The 16,143-nt window shown below is 57.2% G+C and overlaps 2 non-coding genes and 2 pseudogenes across 2 annotated transcripts; all 4 read left to right on the top strand.

The window, feature by feature from the left end:
• Positions 1-845: 845 nt before the first annotated feature.
• Positions 846-964, top strand: LOC123627911. Its single transcript, XR_006731520.1, has one exon. It is a non-coding gene; the product is annotated as a 5S ribosomal RNA (ribosomal RNA).
• A 3,457-nt stretch (positions 965-4,421) lies between these two features.
• LOC123627893 lies at positions 4,422-4,542 on the top strand (annotated as a pseudogene).
• Positions 4,543-5,742: 1,200 nt separating this feature from the next.
• LOC123627801 lies at positions 5,743-5,861 on the top strand. Its single transcript, XR_006731507.1, has one exon. It is a non-coding gene; the product is annotated as a 5S ribosomal RNA (ribosomal RNA).
• Positions 5,862-9,318: 3,457 nt separating this feature from the next.
• Positions 9,319-9,439, top strand: LOC123627892 (annotated as a pseudogene).
• The last annotated feature ends 6,704 nt before the right edge of the window (positions 9,440-16,143 follow it).

The following is a 16,143-nucleotide window of genomic DNA, read 5'->3' as shown; positions in this document are numbered from 1 at the left end:
GCGGGACAGCCCACGGCGGCAAACCTTGTCCTGGGCCCCCGGACCCCCGGCCGACCGTGCACTTCCTCTCCGCCGCACACCCGGGCCTCGGGCCCGGGCCTCACGCCGGGCGGGCTCCTCGCCACCGCCGGGGCTCCCGAGAGACACACCGGCGCGCCGCACAGGGCGAGTTTCCGGCCACCCGGGCAGAGAGGACGCACAACAGCACACGGAGCGCACGCAGCCAAACCCAAACCACCCACCGGCCCCCCGACCCGTGGCTTCCCACCCCAAACCCCACCCCACCGGGCCACAGGATAGCGGGCTCTGGCCGGCCCCGCCGCCCCCCGCCCCCGCGCGGGGGCTGCTGCCACACGCAAGCCCTGAGGGGAATCGGGGCAGAACGGTCCTCCCCAGACGGGCGTGGGGTGGCGGGGTGGGGGGGGACACTGCAGGTCTTCAGGACCTCCTGGTGAAGGACCGGTGGCAGGCGCGGCCCTGCCTCCTCGTGCCGGCCCCGCCCCAAAGCCCCTCCCCACCGTGCCCTCGCGTGGGCCGGCGGAGGGCCCTGTCTCCCGCACTCTCCGGCTCTGGCCCTCCGCCCCCACGCGTGGAAGCCTGTCCCTGCGCGCGTGCCCGTGGGTCTGCTCCTCGGGGTGTGGGACGGTGGTGCGCCCGTGGTTTGGGTGGGGGTGGGGGGGGTGCGCGCGCGAAACCCGTCAGGCCCCGCCTGGCCCCCCAACCCCACCCCGATACTGGCAGGTGGGCTAGCGATGGGCCAGGGCGGCGGGAGGGACCCGACGGCGCAGGGAGGGACGCGTCCCAGCAGCTCGGCCTCTTGAGGCGTCCGGGGGGCGGCCACCGTCGTCTACGGCCAGACCACCCTGAACGCGCCCGATCTCGTCTGATCTCGGAAGCTAAGCAGGGTCGGGCCCGGTTAGTACTTGGATGGGAGACCGCCTGGGAATCCCGGGTGCCGTAGGCTTTTTGCTCTGCCTCTTTTTCTGTCCCGCCCCCCTGGGCTGGGAAGGGGAGGGGGGGGCCTTCGCCCTCCGCGCCCGCCCCGGCTCCCGCCCCCGGCCGGCCCGGACCCTGCCCCGTGGCCCCTGGAGAGAGGGTCAGATTGGAGATGTGGAGGCTCAGTCCCCGAGGCTGTCGCCCCTCACACACCTGCCGCAGGTCCGGGCCTCCGGAACTTCTGACCGACCGGCTCTGAATTCAGGACACAGTCTAAAGTTGTCCAAGGAGATGACCACGTTACCACCCTAGGAAAGGAAAAATTGGACCCTATCCACATATGCAGAAGAAGAGAATCTAAACAGTTGGCTATTCGTTCACGGTAACATAATTCAAGAATCCAGATGCGAAGACATCTAGAGACACTTTTCAAACGTCTAAATCTTTAGAAAATATTCTGAAGGCTTAAGAAGTAGAAGCATTCTTTGGACAGTCACGAGCAAGACCAGGGTGTTGATAGGAAATCCTTCTGTTCGATACTGCAAGAGACGCTCCAAAAACGTACTACAACAAGGGAAAACACTAACAATATATGGGAAAGGAAAATCACCTTTCTTCATTTTCCTCACCTCCTACGGTTCTCAAAATAGAATGTTTTCCCCTATGCACGGGAGACCTGTAGAAATCCTAGGGGAGTCCAGCAAGATAGCTCTAGATGAAATCAACATTCGATCGATAGTTTCGATATTTCTTATTTCCTCGCAAATACACAATAATGAATGCAATTCTTGAAAAGGATAACATTCAAAGTCACAGAAAATCCACACAGCACCTACGGGGCAAAGGTGCCAACTTAGATGGAAAACTTAGCAAAAACGTACATGATGGCTCCAATCGATGGAGAGGCTATCCCGTAGTCCTCCATAGACGGACACAGAGTCCCCAAACTAATCATTTCCCCCACATTAATAAATAATCCCATTTAAACAGGGTTTATAACTAGAAACTTACAATCTGCTTCTTTCTCTTTTTCTTTTAATTTGGGAAAGGGATATGCTAAAGAATGATGATAATGATCATGATTATCATTATGATTATTATATTAAATCGAATTAACCGTACCAAAACCCCACCACTCACCTTATAAAAATGGGAGTTGATGCATATGTGGGAAGCCGCTGTGTATCTTTTTCTCAAGGCGTGGAACCACAAAAACGCTTCTCCCAAACAAATCCCATCTCGACTGTCATCCTTTTCCTTGCTTTTCCTTTGAAAGTTTTTGCTCTCTGTTATAGGACTATCTCATTGAGGTAGTTTGTTAATTTCACAGTTTATAGAATAGATGTGGAACCATTCTGGATTCCTTCTGGGTAACTTGTGTGCCAGGGGAAACCTTCTGTTTGGAGAATACTCCTCGCTTACACAGGAAGCTGCAGTTCATCAGCGCTGCTAGAGAATGGCACTGCACGAATCAGTCGAAGTATCTTTATCCGATCTTTGACTAGGTCCGTGTACAAGGGGCTCCCGTGAGGATTACCCTAGATGCTTCCTGGTCACATGTGCCCTATCTTCTCTCTGGTACGTGCTACTCAGAGAATATGCTTGCTCCTGAATTATGCCAGTGTTTATTCATTTCCATTTAGGCTACAGTGTTTTCCAAATGGTCCTATAATTTCGCCTCCCATATCAGCAGGGTGTGTGCAAGAGTTTTCCTCAAAGCCAACACAGTGATCAGTTTCTTAAGTTTCCTCAATCTGGTGAGTTGGAAACTATATCTGGCTTCATTTTTTATTCCGTATTTCCTTGACCAATAATGAGGACACGGGGCCAAAGGCGTATTAAGCGTATTAAACGTAGATATTCTGTAACAGTAATATTTTGCCGATTATATGGGCTACAGATACCTTGTCCTGTTTGAAGCTTGTTTTTGACCCTCTTCATGGTATCTTTGGAAACTTTTTATGATGGAAAATTTGAAATAGAAACAAAATCGGAAAGAATAGTAGAATACTTTCTCACTACCCTGACTCAAGAAATCACCAACCCCTGGCCAGATCTTGTTTCTTTTATACCCCTCCTACCTTAAGTTCATGATCCCCTTAAGAATATCCCTCCAACGATAAAAAGTCAATATGTTTCTATCAAAGGTAGAGGCTTTCTTCCCTTTTTCAGTGTACTCACACCCACATTATTCCATGTAAAAATTTCACCGTGTTAGAGATAACAGCAAGTACTCAATGTTTGCGTTTCCCTGAGACACACACGCTCATTCCAGTTTCTTTGAATCCAGTCCAAATACAGTCCATACCTTGTGAGGGGTTGAGATGTCTTTTGAAAGAGTGTCCATGCATCGCGACTAGTCGGGGGCAGCCCCGGTTGTCACCATTTCCCTTTGTTTCCTACCGCTGTCCGCAGTGACCCGAGCTATTTTTGCATTGTGAGGGGTTTCATCGTGGATTTAAACGTATTGAACGTGTTTCAATATCTTGCAATTATTAGACTTGCTGGCGATCAAACCGTCCTGTGTTTGGCAAACGGGAGTCTACTCATTCTGGTTCCTGTGTCTTTTGACGTGACCCTCGTCCTGTTGGATATGGTAGCATCCGTGCTTCCCAGTATGAGAAGCGTGCGTTTCCCGCCCCAGACCTCAAGTCAGCGTATGTCTCCAGTAAGTCTTAGGACCGTTTAATAACGATGGTTGGCGGAGACCACAATCTAGATGCTGGTGAAATGCACTAGTGTCGAGTTCGCACCTAGGTCTCAGCACTTTCCGTGGAAAAACTTAAAAAAAAAAAAAAAAGAAAGAAAGAAAGAAAGAAAGAAAGAAAGAAAGAAAAGAAAAGAAAATTACAGGAAAACACATTGAGTTTACACTGATAATCCAAGTTCAAACTGAGAACTGAGAGTTTTTTTACATGACTTGATCGATTTCACCTCTTCCTCTCACACCCAGATTCCCAGTACCCAAAGACACCAACAGCATTTCTCCTTTGCAGGATCCCACAGAATAACCGTAGCCATGCACCATAGAACCGTGGACTGGTTCCTACTGCATGAAGTAGGAAAGGCGAGGAAGGAACCTTCTATTGTTCCGGCTCCACTGTGAAAATGTAAGAGCTGCCGTCCGCCGAAGCCAGTCTGCTCATGTCCAAGGAGCTCTGAGCCACGTCACACTCCTTTGGCATATTTCCCTGAGCCTTCATGTGGGCTCCTGACGTCTGTAGAATGTGACAAGTCACACAATGTCCTCCCGTTTGTGTCCTCCGTGCTTCGAATAGATGTGCTATTGAGTGTTTGAATTTTGTTGTCATTGGTGTATGTGTGTGTGGCAAAGTGTTGAGTGTTTGGTGTGTATGTAGCAGCTAGAGAGCGAGGCTCTGAAACCTACTGGGCAGCAGGAGGGCGCGGGGTCGGGTGGGGGGCGCTGGGACGGGAGGGCCGCGTAGCAGCTGGGCCTCTCGAGGCGTCCGGGGACGGCCGCTGCCGTCTAGGGCCATAGCACCCTGAACGTGCCCGATCTCGTCTGATCTGGGAAGCTAAGCAGGGTCGGGGGCCCGGTTAGTACTTGGATGGGAGACCGCCTGGGAATACCAGGTGCTGCAGGCTTTTGCCTCTTCTTTTGTCCCGCCCGCCGAGGGGACGGGGGTGGGGGCGCCCCGGCGTTCTGTGCCCGCCTCCACTTTCGCCCTCGGCCCCTGGCACTCCCCCGCCCCCCCGCCGGCGCGGCCCGCTGCCCCCGCCCAGGGCGTCCTCCCCTCTCCCCCGCTGCAACACCACCGCCAGGTGGCGGCAGCGGCAGAGCGTCCCAGCCGTTCCGTTCCTGTTCGGCCGGCAGCGGAGCCCCAGCCCTGGGCCCCACACCGGGCCGGGCGGGCGGCGGGATCCCTGAGTGCCGCTGGGTCTCCTCTCCCCCACACCCGGCACCCCCCGCCCCGCACTCCGGGACGTCGCGTCCACCCGGCGCGGGACAGCCCACGGCGGCAAACCTTGTCCTGGGCCCCCGGACCCCCGGCCGACCGTGCACTTCCTCTCCGCCGCACACCCGGGCCTCGGGCCCGGGCCTCACGCCGGGCGGGCTCCTCGCCACCGCCGGGGCTCCCGAGAGACACACCGGCGCGCCGCACAGGGCGAGTTTCCGGCCACCCGGGCAGAGAGGACGCACAACAGCACACGGAGCGCACGCAGCCAAACCCAAACCACCCACCGGCCCCCCGACCCGTGGCTTCCCACCCCAAACCCCACCCCACCGGGCCACAGGATAGCGGGCTCTGGCCGGCCCCGCCGCCCCCCGCCCCCGCGCGGGGGCTGCTGCCACACGCAAGCCCTGAGGGGAATCGGGGCAGAACGGTCCTCCCCAGACGGGCGTGGGGTGGCGGGGTGGGGGGGGACACTGCAGGTCTTCAGGACCTCCGGGTGAAGGACCGGCGGCAGGCGCGGCCCTGCCTCCTCGTGCCGGCCCCGCCCCAAAGCCCCTCCCCACCGTGCCCTCGCGTGGGCCGGCGGAGGGCCCTGTCTCCCGCACTCTCCGGCTCTGGCCCTCCGCCCCCACGCGTGGAAGCCTGTCCCTGCGCGCGTGCCCGTGGGTCTGCTCCTCGGGGTGTGGGACGGTGGTGCGCCCGTGGTTTGGGTGGGGGTGGGGGGGTGCGCGCGCGAAACCCGTCAGGCCCCGCCTGGCCCCCCAACCCCACCCCGATACTGGCAGGTGGGCTAGCGATGGGCCAGGGCGGCGGGAGGGACCCGACGGCGCAGGGAGGGACGCGTCCCAGCAGCTCGGCCTCTTGAGGCGTCCGGGGGGCGGCCACCGTCGTCTACGGCCAGACCACCCTGAACGCGCCCGATCTCGTCTGATCTCGGAAGCTAAGCAGGGTCGGGCCCGGTTAGTACTTGGATGGGAGACCGCCTGGGAATCCCGGGTGCCGTAGGCTTTTTGCTCTGCCTCTTTTTCTGTCCCGCCCCCCTGGGCTGGGAAGGGGAGGGGGGGGCCTTCGCCCTCCGCGCCCGCCCCGGCTCCCGCCCCCGGCCGGCCCGGACCCTGCCCCGTGGCCCCTGGAGAGAGGGTCAGATTGGAGATGTGGAGGCTCAGTCCCCGAGGCTGTCGCCCCTCACACACCTGCCGCAGGTCCGGGCCTCCGGAACTTCTGACCGACCGGCTCTGAATTCAGGACACAGTCTAAAGTTGTCCAAGGAGATGACCACGTTACCACCCTAGGAAAGGAAAAATTGGACCCTATCCACATATGCAGAAGAAGAGAATCTAAACAGTTGGCTATTCGTTCACGGTAACATAATTCAAGAATCCAGATGCGAAGACATCTAGAGACACTTTTCAAACGTCTAAATCTTTAGAAAATATTCTGAAGGCTTAAGAAGTAGAAGCATTCTTTGGACAGTCACGAGCAAGACCAGGGTGTTGATAGGAAATCCTTCTGTTCGATACTGCAAGAGACGCTCCAAAAACGTACTACAACAAGGGAAAACACTAACAATATATGGGAAAGGAAAATCACCTTTCTTCATTTTCCTCACCTCCTACGGTTCTCAAAATAGAATGTTTTCCCCTATGCACGGGAGACCTGTAGAAATCCTAGGGGAGTCCAGCAAGATAGCTCTAGATGAAATCAACATTCGATCGATAGTTTCGATATTTCTTATTTCCTCGCAAATACACAATAATGAATGCAATTCTTGAAAAGGATAACATTCAAAGTCACAGAAAATCCACACAGCACCTACGGGGCAAAGGTGCCAACTTAGATGGAAAACTTAGCAAAAACGTACATGATGGCTCCAATCGATGGAGAGGCTATCCCGTAGTCCTCCATAGACGGACACAGAGTCCCCAAACTAATCATTTCCCCCACATTAATAAATAATCCCATTTAAACAGGGTTTATAACTAGAAACTTACAATCTGCTTCTTTCTCTTTTTCTTTTAATTTGGGAAAGGGATATGCTAAAGAATGATGATAATGATCATGATTATCATTATGATTATTATATTAAATCGAATTAACCGTACCAAAACCCCACCACTCACCTTATAAAAATGGGAGTTGATGCATATGTGGGAAGCCGCTGTGTATCTTTTTCTCAAGGCGTGGAACCACAAAAACGCTTCTCCCAAACAAATCCCATCTCGACTGTCATCCTTTTCCTTGCTTTTCCTTTGAAAGTTTTTGCTCTCTGTTATAGGACTATCTCATTGAGGTAGTTTGTTAATTTCACAGTTTATAGAATAGATGTGGAACCATTCTGGATTCCTTCTGGGTAACTTGTGTGCCAGGGGAAACCTTCTGTTTGGAGAATACTCCTCGCTTACACAGGAAGCTGCAGTTCATCAGCGCTGCTAGAGAATGGCACTGCACGAATCAGTCGAAGTATCTTTATCCGATCTTTGACTAGGTCCGTGTACAAGGGGCTCCCGTGAGGATTACCCTAGATGCTTCCTGGTCACATGTGCCCTATCTTCTCTCTGGTACGTGCTACTCAGAGAATATGCTTGCTCCTGAATTATGCCAGTGTTTATTCATTTCCATTTAGGCTACAGTGTTTTCCAAATGGTCCTATAATTTCGCCTCCCATATCAGCAGGGTGTGTGCAAGAGTTTTCCTCAAAGCCAACACAGTGATCAGTTTCTTAAGTTTCCTCAATCTGGTGAGTTGGAAACTATATCTGGCTTCATTTTTTATTCCGTATTTCCTTGACCAATAATGAGGACACGGGGCCAAAGGCGTATTAAGCGTATTAAACGTAGATATTCTGTAACAGTAATATTTTGCCGATTATATGGGCTACAGATACCTTGTCCTGTTTGAAGCTTGTTTTTGACCCTCTTCATGGTATCTTTGGAAACTTTTTATGATGGAAAATTTGAAATAGAAACAAAATCGGAAAGAATAGTAGAATACTTTCTCACTACCCTGACTCAAGAAATCACCAACCCCTGGCCAGATCTTGTTTCTTTTATACCCCTCCTACCTTAAGTTCATGATCCCCTTAAGAATATCCCTCCAACGATAAAAAGTCAATATGTTTCTATCAAAGGTAGAGGCTTTCTTCCCTTTTTCAGTGTACTCACACCCACATTATTCCATGTAAAAATTTCACCGTGTTAGAGATAACAGCAAGTACTCAATGTTTGCGTTTCCCTGAGACACACACGCTCATTCCAGTTTCTTTGAATCCAGTCCAAATACAGTCCATACCTTGTGAGGGGTTGAGATGTCTTTTGAAAGAGTGTCCATGCATCGCGACTAGTCGGGGGCAGCCCCGGTTGTCACCATTTCCCTTTGTTTCCTACCGCTGTCCGCAGTGACCCGAGCTATTTTTGCATTGTGAGGGGTTTCATCGTGGATTTAAACGTATTGAACGTGTTTCAATATCTTGCAATTATTAGACTTGCTGGCGATCAAACCGTCCTGTGTTTGGCAAACGGGAGTCTACTCATTCTGGTTCCTGTGTCTTTTGACGTGACCCTCGTCCTGTTGGATATGGTAGCATCCGTGCTTCCCAGTATGAGAAGCGTGCGTTTCCCGCCCCAGACCTCAAGTCAGCGTATGTCTCCAGTAAGTCTTAGGACCGTTTAATAACGATGGTTGGCGGAGACCACAATCTAGATGCTGGTGAAATGCACTAGTGTCGAGTTCGCACCTAGGTCTCAGCACTTTCCGTGGAAAAACTTAAAAAAAAAAAAAAAAGAAAGAAAGAAAGAAAGAAAGAAAGAAAGAAAGAAAAGAAAAGAAAATTACAGGAAAACACATTGAGTTTACACTGATAATCCAAGTTCAAACTGAGAACTGAGAGTTTTTTTACATGACTTGATCGATTTCACCTCTTCCTCTCACACCCAGATTCCCAGTACCCAAAGACACCAACAGCATTTCTCCTTTGCAGGATCCCACAGAATAACCGTAGCCATGCACCATAGAACCGTGGACTGGTTCCTACTGCATGAAGTAGGAAAGGCGAGGAAGGAACCTTCTATTGTTCCGGCTCCACTGTGAAAATGTAAGAGCTGCCGTCCGCCGAAGCCAGTCTGCTCATGTCCAAGGAGCTCTGAGCCACGTCACACTCCTTTGGCATATTTCCCTGAGCCTTCATGTGGGCTCCTGACGTCTGTAGAATGTGACAAGTCACACAATGTCCTCCCGTTTGTGTCCTCCGTGCTTCGAATAGATGTGCTATTGAGTGTTTGAATTTTGTTGTCATTGGTGTATGTGTGTGTGGCAAAGTGTTGAGTGTTTGGTGTGTATGTAGCAGCTAGAGAGCGAGGCTCTGAAACCTACTGGGCAGCAGGAGGGCGCGGGGTCGGGTGGGGGGCGCTGGGACGGGAGGGCCGCGTAGCAGCTGGGCCTCTCGAGGCGTCCGGGGACGGCCGCTGCCGTCTAGGGCCATAGCACCCTGAACGTGCCCGATCTCGTCTGGTCTGGGAAGCTAAGCAGGGTCGGGGGCCCGGTTAGTACTTGGATGGGAGACCGCCTGGGAATACCGGGTGCTGTAGGCTTTTGCTTCTTCTTTTGTCCCGCCCGCCGGGGGGTCGGGGGTGGGGGGGCCCCCCGCCTTCTGCGCCCGCCCCCACTTTCGCCCTCGGGCCCCGGCCCCTCCCCCCCCTCGGCGCGACCCGGTGCCCCCGCCCGGGGCTTCCTCCCCTCTCCCCCGCTGCAGCACCACCGCCAGGTGGCGGCAGCGGCAGAGCGTCCCAGGCGTTCCGTTGGGCCGGCAGCGGAGCCCCAACCCTGGGCCCCACACCGGGCCGGGGCCGGGCGGCGGGATCCCTAAGTGCCGCTGGGTCTGCTCTCCCCCGGACCCCGCACCCGCCGCCCCGCACTCCGGGACATCGCGTACACCCGGCGCGGGACAGCCCACGGCGGCAAACCGTGTCCTGGGCCCCCGGACACCCGGCCCACCGTGCACTTTCTCTCCGCCGCACACCCGGGCCTCGGGCCCGGGCCTCACGCCGGGCGGGCTCCTCGCCGCCGACGGGGCTCCGAGAGACACACCGGCGTGCCGCACAGGGCGAGTCTCCGGCCACCCGGGCAGAGAGGACACACAACAGCACACGGAGCGCACGCACCCAAACCCAAACCACCCACCGGCCCCCCGACCCGTGGCTACCCACCCCAAACCCCACCCCACCGGGCTACAGGATAGCGGGCTCTGGCCCGCCCCGCCGCCCCCCGCTCCCGCGCGGGGGCTGCTGCCACACGCAGGCCCTGAGGGGAATCGGGGCAGAACGGTCCTCCCCAGACGGGGGTGGGGTGGCGGGGTGGGGGGGGGGGACACTGCAGATCTTCAGAACCTCCGGGTGACGGACCAGCGGCTGGCGCGGCCCTGCCTCCTCCTCCCGGCCCCGCCCCAAAGCCCCTCCCCACCGTGCCCTCGCGTGGGTCGGCGGAGGGCCCTCTCTCGCGCACTCTCCGCCCCTGGAAGTCCGTCCCAGCGCGTGCCAGCCCGCGGGTCTGCTAGCTGGGGTGTGGGACTGTGGTGCGGCATTTCCGTGTTTGCGCCGGGGGGAGAGGGGGTGTGCGCGACCCTGCGCCAGACCCGTCAGTCTCCCCCTGCCCTCGCCCCCCCGCGCCCCCCGCCCCGATCTGCAGAGGGCTGTCTAGCGAAGCCCAGGGGCAGCAGGAGGGACCGCCCTGACCTGGGAGGGGCCGTTTTCGGCTCGGCCTCTTGGGGCGTTGCGGAGCGCCCCCCAGCGTCTGAGGCCGCACCGCCCTGAAGGCGCCCGATCTCGTCTGATCTGGGAAGCTAAGCAGGGTCGGGTCCGGTAGGGACCTGGATGGGAGACCGCTGCCGGAGAACAACACCGGGCAGAGCACGGCCGATGGCCGTGGGCTTTTTGTTTCTCTTCCTCTGCCTCTTTTGCTGTCCCGCCCCCCTGGGCTGGAAGGCGGCAGCGGGGAACAATACTGGGCCGAGCGCGGCCGTTGGCAGTTGGCAGTTGGCAGTTGGCAGTGGGCCGTTGGCCGTGGGCTTTTTTGTTTTTCTTGCTCTGCCTCTTTTGCTGTCCCGCCCCCATGGGCTGGAAGGCGGCAGCGGGGAACAATACCGGGCCGAGCGCGGCTGTTGGCAGTTGGCAGTTGGCAGTTGGCATTTGGCAGTTGGCCGTTGGCCGTGGGCTTTTTTGTTTTTCTTTCTCTGCCTCTTTTGCTGTCCCGTCCCCCTGGGCTGGAAGGCGGCAGCGGGGAACAATATTGGGCGGAGCTTGGCTGTTTTCAGTTGGCAGTTGGCAGTTGGCAGTGGGCAGTGGGCCGTTGGCCGTGGGCTTTTTTGTTTTTCTTGCTCTGCCTCTTTTGCTGTCCCGCCCCCATGGGCTGGAAGGCGGCAGCGGGGAACAATACCGGGCCGAGCGCGGCCGTTGGCAGTTGGCAGTTGGCAGTTGGCATTTGGCAGTTGGCCGTCCGAGCGTGGCCGTTGGCAGTTGGCAGTTGGCAGTTGGCAGTGGGCCGTTGGCCGTGGGCTTTTTGGTTTTTCTTGCTCTGCCTCTTTTGCTGTCCCGCCCCCATGGGCTGGAAGGCGGCAGCGGGGAACAATACCGGGCCGAGCGCGGCCGTTGGCAGTTGGCAGTTGGCAGTTGGCATTTGGCAGTTGGCCGTTGGCCATGGGCTTTTTTGTTTTTCTTTCTCTGCCTCTTTTGCTGTCCCGCCCCCCTGGGTTGGAAGGCGGCAGCGGGGAACAATACCGGGCCGAGCGCGGCCCTTGGCAGTTGGCAGTTGGCAGTTAGCCGTTGGCCGTTGGCTTGGGCTTTTTGTTTTTCTTTGTCTGCCTCTTTTGCTGTCCTGCCCCCCTGGGCTGGAAGGCGGGTGGGCCCCCTCCGCCTTCTCAGCCCCCGCCCCGGCTGCCGCCCCCGGCCTGCCCGGACCCTGCCCCGTGGCCCCCGGAGAGAGGGTCCGATTGAAGATGTGGAGGCTCAGTCCCTGAGGCTGTCGCCCCTCACACGCCTGCCTCCGCAAAGGCTGACCGACCGGCTCTGAATTCAGGACACATTCTAAAGTTGTCCAAGTACATGACCACGTTACCCTAGGAAAGGAAAAATTGGATCCTCTCCATTTTTGCAGAAGAAGAGAATCTAAACGGTTGGCTATTCGTTCACGGTAACATAATGGAAGAATCCAGATGAGAAGACATCTAGAGACACTTTTCAAAAGTCTGAATCTTTAGAAAATATTCTCAAGGATTAAGAAGTAGAAACATTCCTTGGAAAGTCACGAGCAAGACGAGGGTGTTGATAGGAAATCCTTCTCTTCGATACTACAAGAGACGCTCTGAAAATCTCCTCAAAAGAGGTCAAAAACCAAGTGTATGTGGGAAAGGAAAATCAACTCTTTCGTTTGCGTCACATGCTACGGTTCTTAGAATAGACTGTTGGCCCGTGTGCACAGAGACCGGCAGAAACCGGAAGCGAGTTCGGCAACATAGCTCCATCTGAAGTCCGCATTCCATGGATAGTTTGAATCCTTCTTATTTCCTACCAGAGACACAATAAGGAATGCGAGTTTTCAAAAGCATTCACATTGGAAGTCACAGAAGATCTACATAGCGCCTCCGGGAACGAGGTGCCGACGTGGAGGGAAAACTTAGTACCCGGGGCGGGGAGGACACGCCAGAGGAAACTGGGGCAGGCAGGGAGTGCACGCATCCGCACCCGAACGCCCCACCGGCCGCCGGCCCCGCGACGGGCCGGCCGGTTCTGGGGCCCCGCGGGTGCCGCTGCCACACTCGTGCCCCGACGGGAATCGGGGCAAGGCGGTCCTCCCAAGACAGGGGGGCCGCACGTCTTGCGACCTCCGAGCGAAGGACCGGCCCCGCGTCCCCCGGCTTCCACGAACCGGCCCCGCCCCAAGCCCCACCCCACCGTGCCCTCCCGCGGGGCGGGGCAGGGCCCCCTCGCGCGCACTCTCCGCCCCTGGAAGTCGGTCCCAGCGCGCGCCAGCCCGCGGGTCTGCTCGCTGGGTTGTGGGACTGTGGTGCGGCACTTCCGTGTTTGCGCCGGGGGAGAGGGGGTGTGCGCGACCCTGCGCCAGACCCGTCAGTCTCCCCCTGCCCTCGCCCCCCCGCGCCCCTCGCCCCGATCTGCAGAGGGCTGTCTAGCGAAGCCCAGGGGCAGCAGGAGGGACCGCCCTGACCTGGGAGGGGCCGTTTTCGGCTCGGCCTCTTGGGGCGTTGCGGAGCGTCCCCCAGTGTCTGAGGCCGCACCGCCCTGAAGGCGCCCGATCTCGTCTGATCTGGGAAGCTAAGCAGGGTCGGGTCCGGTCGGGACCTGGATGGGAGACCGCTGCCGGAGAACAACACCGGGCAGAGCACGGCCGATGGCCGTGGGCTTTTTGTTTTTCTTCCTCTGCCTCTTTTGCTGTCCCGCCCCCCTGGGCTGGAAGGCGGCAGCGGGGAACAATACTGGGCCGAGCGCGGCCGTTGGCAGTTGGCAGTTGGCAGTGGGCAGTGGGCCGTTGGCCGTGGGCTTTTTTGTTTTTCTTGCTCTGCCTCTTTTGCTGTCCCGCCCCCATGGGCTGGAAGGCGGCAGCGGGGAACAATACCGGGCCGAGCGCGGCCGTTGGCAGTTGGCAGTTGGCAGTTGGCATTTGGCAGTTGGCCGTCCGAGCGCGGCCGTTGGCAGTTGGCAGTTGGCAGTTGGCAGTGGGCCGTTGGCCGTGGGCTTTTTGGTTTTTCTTGCTCTGCCTCTTTTGCTGTCCCGCCCCCATGGGCTGGAAGGTGGCAGCGGGGAACAATACCGGGCCGAGCGCGGCCGTTGGCAGTTGGCAGTTGGCAGTTGGCATTTGGCAGTTGGCCTTTGGCCATGGGCTTTTTTGTTTTTCTTTCTCTGCCTCTTTTGCTGTCCTGTCACCCTGGGCTGGAAGGCGGCAGCGGGGAACAATATTGGGCGGAGCTTGGCTGTTTTCAGTTGGCAGTTGGCAGTTGGCTGTTGCAGTTAGCCGTTGGCCGTTGGCCTGTGGCTTTTCTGTTTTTCCTTCTCTGCCTCTTTTGCTGTCCCGCCCCCCTGGGCCGGAAGGGGGCAGCGGGGAACAATACCGGGCCGAGCGCGGCCCTTGGCAGTTGGCAGTTGGCAGTCAGCCGTTGGCCGTTGGCTTGGGCTTTTTGTTTTTCTTTGTCTGCCTCTTTTGCTGTTCTGCCCCGCTGGGCTGGAAGGCGGGTGGGCCCCCTCCGCCTTCTCAGCCCCCGCCCCGGCTGCCGCCCCCGGCCTGCCCGGACCCTGCCCCGTGGCCCCCGGAGAGAGGGTCCGATTGAAGATGTGGAGGCTCAGTCCCTGAGGCTGTCGCCCCTCACACGCCTGCCTCCGCAAAGGCTGACCGACCGGCTCTGAATTCAGGACACATTCTAAAGTTGTCCAAGTACATGACCACGTTACCCTAGGAAAGGAAAAATTGGATCCTCTCCATTTTTGCAGAAGAAGAGAATCTAAACGGTTGGCTATTCGTTCACGGTAACATAATGGAAGAATCCAGATGAGAAGACATCTAGAGACACTTTTCAAAAGTCTGAATCTTTAGAAAATATTCTCAAGGATTAAGAAGTAGAAACATTCCTTGGAAAGTCACGAGCAAGACGAGGGTGTTGATAGGAAATCCTTCTCTTCGATACTACAAGAGACGCTCTGAAAATCTCCTCAAAAGAGGTCAAAAACCAAGTGTATGTGGGAAAGGAAAATCAACTCTTTCGTTTGCGTCACATGCTACGGTTCTTAGAATAGACTGTTGGCCCGTGTGCACAGAGACCGGCAGAAACCGGAAGCGAGTTCGGCAACATAGCTCCATCTGAAGTCCGCATTCCATGGATAGTTTGAATCCTTCTTATTTCCTACCAGAGACACAATAAGGAATGCGAGTTTTCAAAAGCATTCACATTGGAAGTCACAGAAGATCTACATAGCGCCTCCGGGAACGAGGTGCCGACGTGGAGGGAAAACTTAGTACCCGGGGCGGGGAGGACACGCCAGAGGAAACTGGGGCAGGCAGGGAGTGCACGCATCCGCACCCGAACGCCCCACCGGCCGCCGGCCCCGCGACGGGCCGGCCGGTTCTGGGGCCCCGCGGGTGCCGCTGCCACACTCGTGCCCCGACGGGAATCGGGGCAAGGCGGTCCTCCCAAGACAGGGGGGCCGCACGTCTTGCGACCTCCGAGCGAAGGACCGGCCCCGCGTCCCCCGGCTTCCACGAACCGGCCCCGCCCCAAGCCCCACCCCACCGTGCCCTCCCGCGGGGCGGGGCAGGGCCCCCTCGCGCGCACTCTCCGCCCCTGGAAGTCGGTCCCAGCGCGCGCCAGCCCGCGGGTCTGCTCGCTGGGTTGTGGGACTGTGGTGCGGCACTTCCGTGTTTGCGCCGGGGGAGAGGGGGTGTGCGCGACCCTGCGCCAGACCCGTCAGTCTCCCCCTGCCCTCGCCCCCCCGCGCCCCTCGCCCCGATCTGCAGAGGGCTGTCTAGCGAAGCCCAGGGGCAGCAGGAGGGACCGCCCTGACCTGGGAGGGGCCGTTTTCGGCTCGGCCTCTTGGGGCGTTGCGGAGCGTCCCCCAGTGTCTGTTTTTCTTTGTCTGCCTCTTTTGCTGTTCTGCCCCGCTGGGCTGGAAGGCGGGTGGGCCCCCTCCGCCTTCTCAGCCCCCGCCCCGGCTGCCGCCCCCTGCCTGCCCGGACCCTGCCCCGTGGCCCCCGGAGAGAGGGTCCGATTGAAGATGTGGAGGCTCAGTCCCCGAGGCTGTCGCCCCTCACACGCCTGCCTCCGCAACTGCTGACCGACCGGCTCTGAATTCAGGACACCTTCTAAAGTTGTCCAAGTACATGACCACGTTACCCTAGGAAAGGAAAAATTGGATCCTCTCCATATATGCAGAAGAAGAGAATCTAAACGGTTGGCTATTCGTTCACGGGACCATAATGGAAGAATCCAGATGAGAAGACATCTAGAAACACTTTTCAAAATCTAAATCTTTGAAAATATTCTGAAGGATTAAGAAGTAGAAACATTCTTTGGAAAGTCACGAGCTAGACCAGGCTGTTGACAGGAAATCCTTCTCTTGGATACTGCAAGAGACACTCTGAAAATCTCCTCAAACGAGGTCAAAAACCAAGAGTATGCTGGAATGGAAAATCACCTCTTTCGTTTGAGTCACCTCCTACGGTTCTCAGAATAGACCGTTGGCCCCTGTGCACGGGAGACCGGCAGAAACCCGAAGCGAGTTCAGCAAGTTAGCTCCAA

Source organism: Lemur catta, chromosome 27 (genome assembly GCF_020740605.2).
Source record: "Lemur catta isolate mLemCat1 chromosome 27, mLemCat1.pri, whole genome shotgun sequence".
Lineage (NCBI taxonomy): Eukaryota > Metazoa > Chordata > Mammalia > Primates > Lemuridae > Lemur > Lemur catta.
The sequence above is the reverse complement of the archived record's forward strand: the minus strand, read 5'-3'. Positions and strand labels throughout refer to the sequence as shown.